The 10,698-nt window shown below is 37.6% G+C and overlaps 1 non-coding gene across 1 annotated transcript; it reads left to right on the top strand.

Moving 5' to 3' along the window:
- Positions 1-213: 213 nt before the first annotated feature.
- TRNAH-GUG (transfer RNA histidin (anticodon GUG)) lies at positions 214-285 on the top strand. The gene has a single exon. It is a non-coding gene; the product is annotated as a tRNA-His (tRNA).
- Positions 286-10,698: the final 10,413 nt, after the last annotated feature.

Raw genomic sequence — 10,698 nt, 5'->3', positions numbered from 1 at the left:
ACTCTTCACAAAGCAGAAACTAGGGTACATCCAGGTATCTCTGACCTAAAAACCAGCGCTTGAGCTCTTTGTGGCATTTACAGTAATTTTCTAATCCCTGAAAAGTTCTTCTCCATTGGCCTCCAGGGCGCCTCCCTCTCTGGGTTCTCCTCATACACCTCTGACCAATTCTCCTCAGCATCCTTCTCCATCTCTTCTTTATCCCTTAGGTATTCCCTGGTGGCACAGTTGGTAAAGCACCTGCCTGTGATGCAGGAGACCCAGGTTCGATCCCTGGGTTGGGAAGATCTCCTGGAGAAGGAAATGGCAACCCACTCTAATATTCTTGCCTGAAGAATTCCATGGACAGAGGAGCCTGGTGGGCTGAAGTCCATGAGATTGCAAGAGTTGGACATAGCTTAGAGACTAAACCACCACCACCACCACCTATTCCCTAGTTCTCTATACTTTCAATTTTTCCCTCATGTATATGAGTCAGAGAGTTAGTATTCTCATTAGATGATATATCTCATCCACTTCTGCTTATACCTCCATGCCAATAACTCCTAAACTCCTCTATGAGATCAAACCTTTTCTTAGCCCTCAATATATATATAACCAACACCATTTGCAACTTCCTCACAGAAATTACAATCAGTATTTCCTAAAATAAGACCGGTTGGTCTACATCTCCAGAGGCACCACTTCCCATTTGACTCAAGCTGCACAAAATGCACCATTGTGTTCCCATAATTCCCAAAGCATCACATTGTTAACAGTTCTCATCACAGAACATTTTAGCTGTGCATTTACCACTCTTCCCAAAGGACTTGAGCTGTTCAAGACTTGGAAGTGTCTCATTCATATGGATCTAATATCAAGTAAGTGGTTAATGCCTCTTGAATGAATAAACACAGAGTCCAGCAGAGACACCACCATAGCACGTTGCACAAGAAGTCATTCTAAGTGTCTCCTTCTCTCCCACTCTGATATTCAGGTGACCAAGGTGTCCATTTACTTGCCTTCTGTTAATACATAACTTGTAAACAATGTTTTCATTTCCATTTCTAACCAGTCTCTCCTCAACCCCACCCATCCTTTCACTAATGCCCACCCTGTTTCAACTCTGCAAGATCTAGAGACAGTTAGTGAGTGGAAAAAGTGAATTATATAAAACCTCTCTTTCTATACAAGCCAACAGCCCAGGAAAGTCCCAATGATGACAAGTCGTTCAGTTGTGTCCAACTCGTTGTAACCCCATAGACTGTAACATACTAGGCTCCTCTGTCCATGTGATTTCCCAGGCAAGAATACTGAGACGGGTTGCCGTTTGTTTCTCTAGGGGATCTTCCCAATCCGGGAATTGAACCCAAATCTCCTGCATTTGTAAGCAAATTCTTTACTGCTGAGCCACCAGGGAAACCCACAGGTGTACAATATATAGTGATTCACATTGTTTGATGGTTTACCCTATTAATAGTTATTATAAAATATTATCTAGATTCCTTGTGTTGTACAATATATTCTTGTAGCTTATTTTATATCTAACAGCTTGTACCTCTTAACCTCCTACCTCTATATTACGCCTTCTTGCTTTCCTCTCCCCACTGGTAACCAGTCATTTTCTTCTCTATATGAATTTGCTTCTTTTCTTTTATATTCACTAGTTTGTTGTATTTTTTAGATTATACATATAAGTGATATCAAATTATATTTGCCTTTCACTGGTTGATTTATTTCACTTGCATAATGCCCTGCAGGCCCATCCAAGTGGCTGAAAATGACAAACTTTCTTTCTTTCTATGGCTGAGTAGTATTTCATTGTGTGTGTACACACACACATAATATATATGTGTGTGTGCACACACATATACATATACCATCTTCTTTATCTATTCATCTGTTGATGGACACATATGCTGGTTCCATATCTTGGCAACTGTAAATAATGCTGCTAAGAATTTGGGGTGCATGTATTTTTTCAAATTAGTGTTTTTGTATAAATACACGCTCAGGTGTGGAATTGTGGGGTCATATGGTAATTCAACTCTTACTTTGAGGGGAACTTCAATACTGTTTTCCACAGGGACTGCACCAGTTTACATTCCCACCAACAGTGTTCAAGGGTTTTCTTTTCTCTACATCCTTGCCAACATTTGTGTGTTCTTTTCAATGATAACCATTCTGGCAGGTGTGAGGTGACATCTTATCCTTGTTTTGAGTTGCGTTTCCCTGATAATTAGCAAGGTTGAGCATCTTTTCTTGTGCCTGTTGTCCAGCTGCAATCCCTCTTTGAGTAAAAATCTCTATTCAGTTCTTTCGCCAATTTTTTATTATGTTGTTTGTATTTTGATGTTGAGTTGTGTGAGCTGTGCATATATGTTGGATATTATCAGTTATATCAATTGCATATAGTTTCTCCCATTTTATAGTTTCCTTTTCATTTTGTCAATAGTTTCTTTCACTGTGAAAAACCTTTTAACCATTTGTTTAACTTTATTTTTATTTCCTTTGTTTTAAAAGACAGATCCAAAAAATGCTACAATTTATGTCAAAAAGTGATCTTTCTATGTTTTCTTCTAGGAGTTTTATGATGTATGGCCTTATCAAGGCAGTCTAGAGATTCAAAGCAATCAAAATACCAATGGCATTTTTCATAGAACTAGAGCAAATAATTTTAAAATTTATATGAAAACATTAAAGACCCTGAATAGTGAAAACACTCTTGAGAAAGAACAGGGATGAAGGAATCAGGTGCCCTAACTTCAGACTACATCACAATGCAACAATAATCAAGACAGTGTGGTACTGGCACAAAAACAGACACACAGATCAGTGGAACAGGATGGAGAGCCCAGAAATACACTCACACACTTATGGTCAATTATTCTATGACAGAGGAGGCAAGGATATACAGTAGAGAAAAGACAGTCTCTTCATTAAGTGGTGCTGCAAAAATGGGAAGCTACATGTAACAGAATATAATTAGAATATTCTCTAGCACCATACATGAAAATACAGTATTAGTAATAGAACTGGGCATTCTAGTTATTGAACAAAAACTGTTAGGGGGACTAGACCAACCATAAGAACTTTAGTTCCTAAAGAGTGACTGGAGAAGTCATAGGATTTTCCTCATATTGATACTTTTTTATCTAAAGAGAGACAGAAAGAACTCACCCACAGACTAGATTTGAAGGGAGGGGGGAGCCTAAAGTCACCTTATTGTTGCGTTCTACAAGTTCTGCTTATTTGACACAACATTTCTCCAATTTGTATGAAAGTATTTTAGAGTTTATTTGAGCTGAAGTTAACATAATTCCAGGTTTATAGGTATTTAATTAAAATAATTTTTATTTTGACTTGGCAGTTTTCCAACTATGAAGCTAAGGTGTCTCCTCTCCCATGTCTCTCACAATTTGAGGACCCTTGTGTAGCTCGTGAGCCCTACATATCATGCCTACAGAGTCAAAACAATAAAGCTGCACTGATTCATTATACTCACTCAAGTGAAAGTGCACGTTTAAAACTGTGAATTGGATCATGTGTTTCCTCTACCTAAAATCCTTCCATTAATCCTAATCATCTACAGGACAAAGTCCAAATTCCGCAATGGGCCAGTATGACCTTTACAGCCTGACCTCAGTTTCCTGTCCAGCCTCATCTATTGCCACTACCTGCCACTGTGTTTAACCATTGTGGGAATTTATGAAAATGCACGCATGAGGCTACTTTGAACATGATTTACATTGTCGGAAATATTCTTTTCTGTATCATGCATCAAGTTCAAGTCTTTACCATTTTTTAAGACTTTAAGAATACCAGAAACTCTCTGAAACCTTCCTGAATCTCCTTCCCCAGCCCTTTTCATAGCTTATCAGCCAACCCTAGTCATAGCTTATCAACTATTCTATTATTGTTTTTATCACATGCACCTGGCTAAATACCTGTTACATGTCTGCCTTAGCATCTGGACTGAGGAGCAGAGGCTAAATTTTATCCAAGCTTGTTTCTCAAGGTTTAAACCTAAAACTTGACACATTAGTTATGAAAAAACTTTTCTTGAACCAATACATCAAACAATGTAGTAACATTGTAAATTATAATTATTTGGAGGCTATAAAGAAAAAAACACGTTAAAAGAAGGAAGCTTAGGCCAAATTAGGTAAAGAGACTTTAAGAAAAAAAGGACTTCAAACATGTGATTATGTTACATATTTCTTAACATAACAAGAACATGAAGGAGCCACAGAAAAATCATAGAAAGCAAATATTACTTCAGGTTAAAGAAGAATAAGACTGATCCTGGAATCTAGAGATGGCTTGTCTTGACGTCAACTCAAGATTCCATAAACTGTTATTGAATTGATTGTATATGATTCAATTAAATCTACAGAGGAAACATTACTATGAGCCAGTACTCTTCTTCTAGAAAAATAATCATGTCTAAAATCATGATTTTTGCTTTCTCAATGTTATTAGTCTGATAATTCAGGACAATGATGTAGCTATAAATTTAAAAAATTGTCTAAAAATTCATTTGGATCATTATAGTATTTTCTTAAATAAGAAAAAGAAGTACAAAATATGAGCTAATGCAAGTACTTTGACATAAGAGAACCCATTCAATATCATAAATCTAACTTCAAGCAACAAGTATTCTACCACCTGGGCAAGATAAGGAGAGAGATACCCCCATGTAATGTGTTTGTATTAAGACCACTGAAAGCTGAAGGCTGAACAGGAACACTGAGAAAAAAAATCTTTCAACACTATTTTCTACCCAAAACACACAAAAAAGCAACTTATCACCAGATGATTTAAAAGGCTCCATTATACCAGAGGTAATTGTAGTATGAATAACTGCCAAAAACAAAACTTCATTTGAAATATTACCAGACCAATTCAGTCCTTTACCCTAATGGCCTAACAGAAGATGTGCCCATTTCCTTTAGTAAATAATATTTACTTTAGTTACTTCTGTTCTTCCATATACCATCTCAGATATTTAATCAAAAATGATGAGGCAATGACCCAGCAATCCCACTCCTAGGCATATACGCTGAGGAAACTGAAATTGAAAAAGACACATGTATCCCATTGTTCATTGCAGCACTATTTACAAAAGCTAGAATACGGAAGCAACCTAGATGTACATCGACAGACGAATGGATAAAGAAGTTGTGGTACATATATACAATGGAATATTACTCACCCATAAAAAAACACATTTGAGTCAGTTCTGATGAGGTGGATGAACCTAGAACCTATTGTTCAGAGTGAAAGTGAAAGAAATAAAAGAAAGTGAAGTCGCTCAGTCATCTCTGACTCATTGTGACCCAATGGACTGCAGCCTACCAGGCTCCTCCATCCATGGGATTCTCCAGGCAAGAATACTGGAGTGGGTTGCCATTTCCTTCTCCAGGGGATCTTCCCAACCCAGGGATCAAACCCAGGTCTCCCATATTGCAGGCAGACACTTTAACCTCTGAGCTACCAGGGAAGCCCTATCCAGAGTGAAGTGAGTCAGAAAAAGAAAGATAAATATCATATTCTAATTCACATGTACAGAATCTAGAAAAAATGGTACTGAAAAATTTATGTACAGGGCAGCAATGGAGAAACAGGCATAGAGAATAGACTTATGGACATGGGGAGAGGGGAGGAGAGGGTGAGATGTATGGAAAGAGTAACATGGAAGCTTACATTACCATATGTAAAATAGATAGCCAATGGGAATTTGCTGTATGGCTCAGGAAACTCAAACAGGGGCTCTGTATCAACCTAGAGGGGTGGGATGGGGAGGAAGATGGGAGAGAGTTTCAAAAGGGAGGGAATATATCTATATCTATGGCTGATTCATGTTGAGGATTTGACAGAAAACAACAAAATTCTATAAAACAATTTTCCTTCAATAAAAAAATAAAGAGCAAAAAAAGGATGAGGCAAACAAAAAAAGCAAGGTAAAGAACTCATTGTCAATTGATAAAGCAGTCAATATAAGCAGACTTAAGGATGACCAGAACTATTAGATATGTATATTAAAATAGCTATAATTAATACTTCAAATAATCTAGAGCAGGGGGTCAGAAAACCCTGGCCTTCAGGAAAAATTCAGCTTCTTCTTACTTTTGTAAAAAAAATTTAATGAACACACCACATTCATTTATAATTATTGAGGGATAATTTTACACTAAAATGGCAGAGCTGTATAATTGTGAGAGAGTTTGTAGATCCTACAAAGCTTAAAAGATTTACTTTCTGCCCTTTGACAAAAAAAAAAAAATTAAAAATTTGCTGATCTTGAGCCTAATGGAAAAAAGTTGACAATAAACATAAACAAATACAGAATATCAACAGAGGGATTAAAACTACAAAAGTCAAATAGAAATTCTGCCAATAGAAACTACATCAGAGATGAAGAATTTCTCTGATAGGCTCATCAGTGGGGTGAAAACAGCATAGCAATAAATTAGCTACTTGACAATATGTCAGTGCCAATAGAAATTATCCCAGTTGAGACACAAAGATGAAAAGGGGAAGGAAAAAAATGAACAGAAAATATAAGAGGAGTGGGACATATCAAATATTCAGTGGAAATGTAGTTGAAGTCCCAGAAAGAGATAGAACAGAATAGAGGAAATATCTGAAGTGATAATGAATAAGAATTCACCCAGCACTGTCACCTAAACCTGTGGTTGGTTAAATGACCAGTAATCTGGAGAGTTGAATTATGTTCTGACATAATTTGGACTTCCTGGTGACTCAGATAGTAAAGAACCCACCTGCAGTGCAGGAGACTTGGGTTCAATTCCTCAATCAGGAAGACCTCTTAGAGAAGAGAATGGCTACCCACTCCAATATTCTTGCCTGGAAAATTCCATGGACAGAGGAGCCTGGTGGGCTATAGTCCATGGGTCCCAAACAGTCAGGCATGACTGAACAACATGGACAGAACTGATTTATAATATAAAACACAGTTCTAACCTTCATCCTGTACTTTATATACTGCTGCTGATATTTATGTGAAAATACAGGTTTAGTACTCAAATTTTGGATGACATTGATTTAAGACACAAAACAAATAAAAGTGGAAGAAGAGGAATGAATACCATCCAGATTAGCTTACTTATACAAGGGTTAAACTATAAATATAACCACAAACTTCAAATACATAATATTACAAACCAGTAAAACAGAAGATGAAAGAGGCTTGGCTTAATTGCATATCCAAGGTATAAATGGATATACATGAAAGCGAGTCTTGTACAAACCAGTATCTGTGTTTGATGAGACTCCTCAACAAATGGACACAATCCCAAGTGGTATTTGCAGAGGTGGAGAATTTAATGTGACCAAAGAAAGAACCGGACATGGAACAACAAACTGGTTCCAAATTGGGAAAGGAGTATTTTGTCACCTTGCTTATTTATACATACATAATGTATTTATATCATTATTTATACAAAATACATCAAGGCTGTAATTTGTCACCTTGCTTATTTAACTTATATGCAGAGTACATCATGCGAAATGCTAAGCTGGATGAAGCACGAGCTGGAAACAAGAGTCCCTGGAAAAATATCAATAACCTCAGCTACGCAGATGATACCACCCTTATGGCAGAAAGCAAAGAACTAAAGAGCCTCTTGATGAAAGTGAAAGAGGAGAGTGAAAAAGCTGGGTTAAAGAAAGCTGTGGTACATATACACAATGGAGTATTACGCAACCATTAAAAAGAATACATTTGAATCAGTTCTAATGAGGTGGATGAAACTGGAGCCTATTATACAGAGCGAAGTAAGCCAGAAAGAAAAACACCAATACAGTATACTAATGCATATATATGGAATTTAGAAAGATGGTAACAATATGCGAGACAGCAAAAGAGACACAGATGTATAGAACAGTCTTTTGGACTCTGTGGGAGAGGGAGAGGATGGGATGATTTGGGAGAATGGCATTGAAACTTGTATAATATCATATATGAAATGAATCGCCAGTCCAGGGTCGATGCATGATACTGGATGCTTGGGGCTGGTGCACTGGGATGACCCAGAGGGATGGTATGGGGAGGGAGGAGGGAGGGGTGTTTGGGATGCGGAACACGTGTATACCTGTGGCAGATTCATGTTGATGTATGGCAAAACCAATACAATATTGTAAAGTAATTAACCTCCAATTAAAATAAATAAATGAATATTTAAAAAAAAAGAAAAAAAAACCTCAGCATTTCAAAAAACTAAGATCATGGAAACTGGTCCCATCACTGCATGGCAAATAGATGGGGAAAGAATGGAAACAGTGACAGACTTTATTTTCAGGGGCTCCAAAATCACTGCAGATGGTGACTACAGCCATGAAATTAAAAGACGCTTGCTCCTTGGAAGAAAAACTATGACAAACCTAGACAGCATATTAAAAAGCAGACACATTACTTTGCTTACAAAGGGCCATCTAGTCAAAGCTATGGTTTTTCCAGTAGTCACATATGCAACTGAGAGTTGGACTACGAAGAAAGCTGAGCACCAAAGAATTGATGCTCTTGAACTTTGGTGTTGGAGAAGACTCTTGAGAGTCCCTTGGACTGCAAGGTGATCAAACCAGCCAATCCTAAAGGAAATCAGCTCTGAATATTCATTGGAAGGACTTATGCTGAAGCTGAAACTCCAATACTCTGGCCACCTGATGCAAAGTACTGACTCATTGGAAAAGACCCTGATGCTGGAAAAGATTGAAGGCAGGAGGAGACAGGGAAGACAGAGGATGAATGGTTGGATGACATCACTGACTCAGTGAACATGAGTTGGAGTAGGCTCCGGGAGTTGGTGATGGACAGGGAAGCCTGGCATGCTGCAGTCCATGCAGTTGCAAAGAGTCATACACGACTGAGCAACTGAACTGAACTGAACTGAAAGAAAGAACCCCTTTTCAGAAGTCTTCAGCTAGCCTATTGAAATCAGTGGACCATTTGACAACTACATTATTAATAAGTAGAAAAACTATACTGTATTCAAATGTAAGTGGCAAGAATGATTGAGAAGACTTGAAACCACAGCCCCTGAACAAGAAATGTTTAGCTTGAGAAAAGTCAATGTAGTCAAGACATGAAACAATTCTCACAAGTAGAAAGGGAGTTAAACTTGTTTTGTATGGCTTCAGGAGACAGAAATAAAACATGATTAGAAATTCTGAGAAATCCAATTGTAGTGTGATATATTGGGAAACTTTCTAACAGAGCTGTCTACAATGAAATGTGCTGCCTTATAAGGAAATGAGCTTCCACTCACTACAGATGCCCACATAGAAATTTTATAATGCAGAGAAGACTTAACCATAGGATTGGTGGTCATGTGTAATACCTGGTCTTCCTACCTGGACATTCTACACGTCTATAATGCTTGAAGAAGGAAGCCATATGGAGAAAAGAAAAGGGAAGTGTCACTAAAACAGGGCTGGATTTAGGAGGAAAAATAAATCTCACCTTTCATGTTTCTTTTGAAACACTTGTCAGACAATCTTGGGAAATGTTTGGGTATGTTCATTGTGCAAGTTTGGGTATGTTCATTGCACACCGCTGGACAGAAACATTAAATGAAACTTTTTAAATAGTATATTTTGCTTAATACAATGTATTCAAATATTACCATTTTAGCAAGTATCAATATAAAAATTATTAATGAGATAAAAATATTCTTTTTTGTAATAAGTCTCTGAAATCTGTTGTGTGTTTCACACTTCTATTGCATCTTAATTCAGATACCCACATTCCAAATGCTCAGTAGCCACACCTGGTTAGTGTTATTTACCATACTGGACAATATAGACAGAGATGATCATTAAATTCTTTAAAATCGATAAATACAAGGAAAAATGGCTGCAGTCACCAGCCATGAAATTAAGTGACTACAGCCATGAAATTAAAAGATGCTTGCTTCCTGGAAGAAAAGCTATGACAATCCTAGACAGCATATTAAAAAGAAGAGACATTATTTTACCAACAAAGGTCCATCTAGTCAAAGCTATGGTTTTTCCAGTAGTCATGTTTGGATGTGAGAGTTGGACTATAAGGAAAACTGAACCCCAAAGAATTGATGCTTTTGAACTGTGGTGTTGGAGAAGACTCTTGAGAGTCACTTGTACTGCAGGGAGATCCAGTTAATCCTAAAGGAAATCAGTCCTGAATATTCATTGGAAGGACTGATGCTGAAGCTGAAACTCCAATACTTTGGCCACCTGATGTGAAGAACTGACTCATTTGAAAAGACCCTGATGCTGGGAAGGATTGAAGGCAGGAGGAAAAGGGGACAACAGAGGATGAGATGGTTGGATGGCATCACTGACTCAATAGACATGAGTTTGAGTAGGCTCTGAGTGTTGCTGATGGACAGGGAAGCCTGGCATGCTGCAGTCCACGGGGTAGCAAAGAGTTGGACACAACTGAGTGACTAAACTGAGGGGAAAATGCTTTAGAATCAAGCATTGAGAAAATCCAAATAAGGAAAGTAAGATATAGCCAACAGAGAGGAAAAATCTGGGAAACTTTATTGATATGAGAGCCACGAGAAGAAGGTGAAGGTGTGTGGGATCAGTTATGCTAAATTCTGCTTCAAATTAAGAAATTAAAAAAAAAATCGGTTAGATTTAGATTATGTAGCAGAACTGGGTGCCATTAGTGCCTTGTAGACAGGGCTTACAGCAGCTATATGGCAGTGGATT

This window comes from Bubalus kerabau, chromosome 11 (assembly GCF_029407905.1).
Source record: "Bubalus kerabau isolate K-KA32 ecotype Philippines breed swamp buffalo chromosome 11, PCC_UOA_SB_1v2, whole genome shotgun sequence".
Taxonomy (NCBI): domain Eukaryota; kingdom Metazoa; phylum Chordata; class Mammalia; order Artiodactyla; family Bovidae; genus Bubalus; species Bubalus kerabau.
The sequence above is the reverse complement of the archived record's forward strand: the minus strand, read 5'-3'. Positions and strand labels throughout refer to the sequence as shown.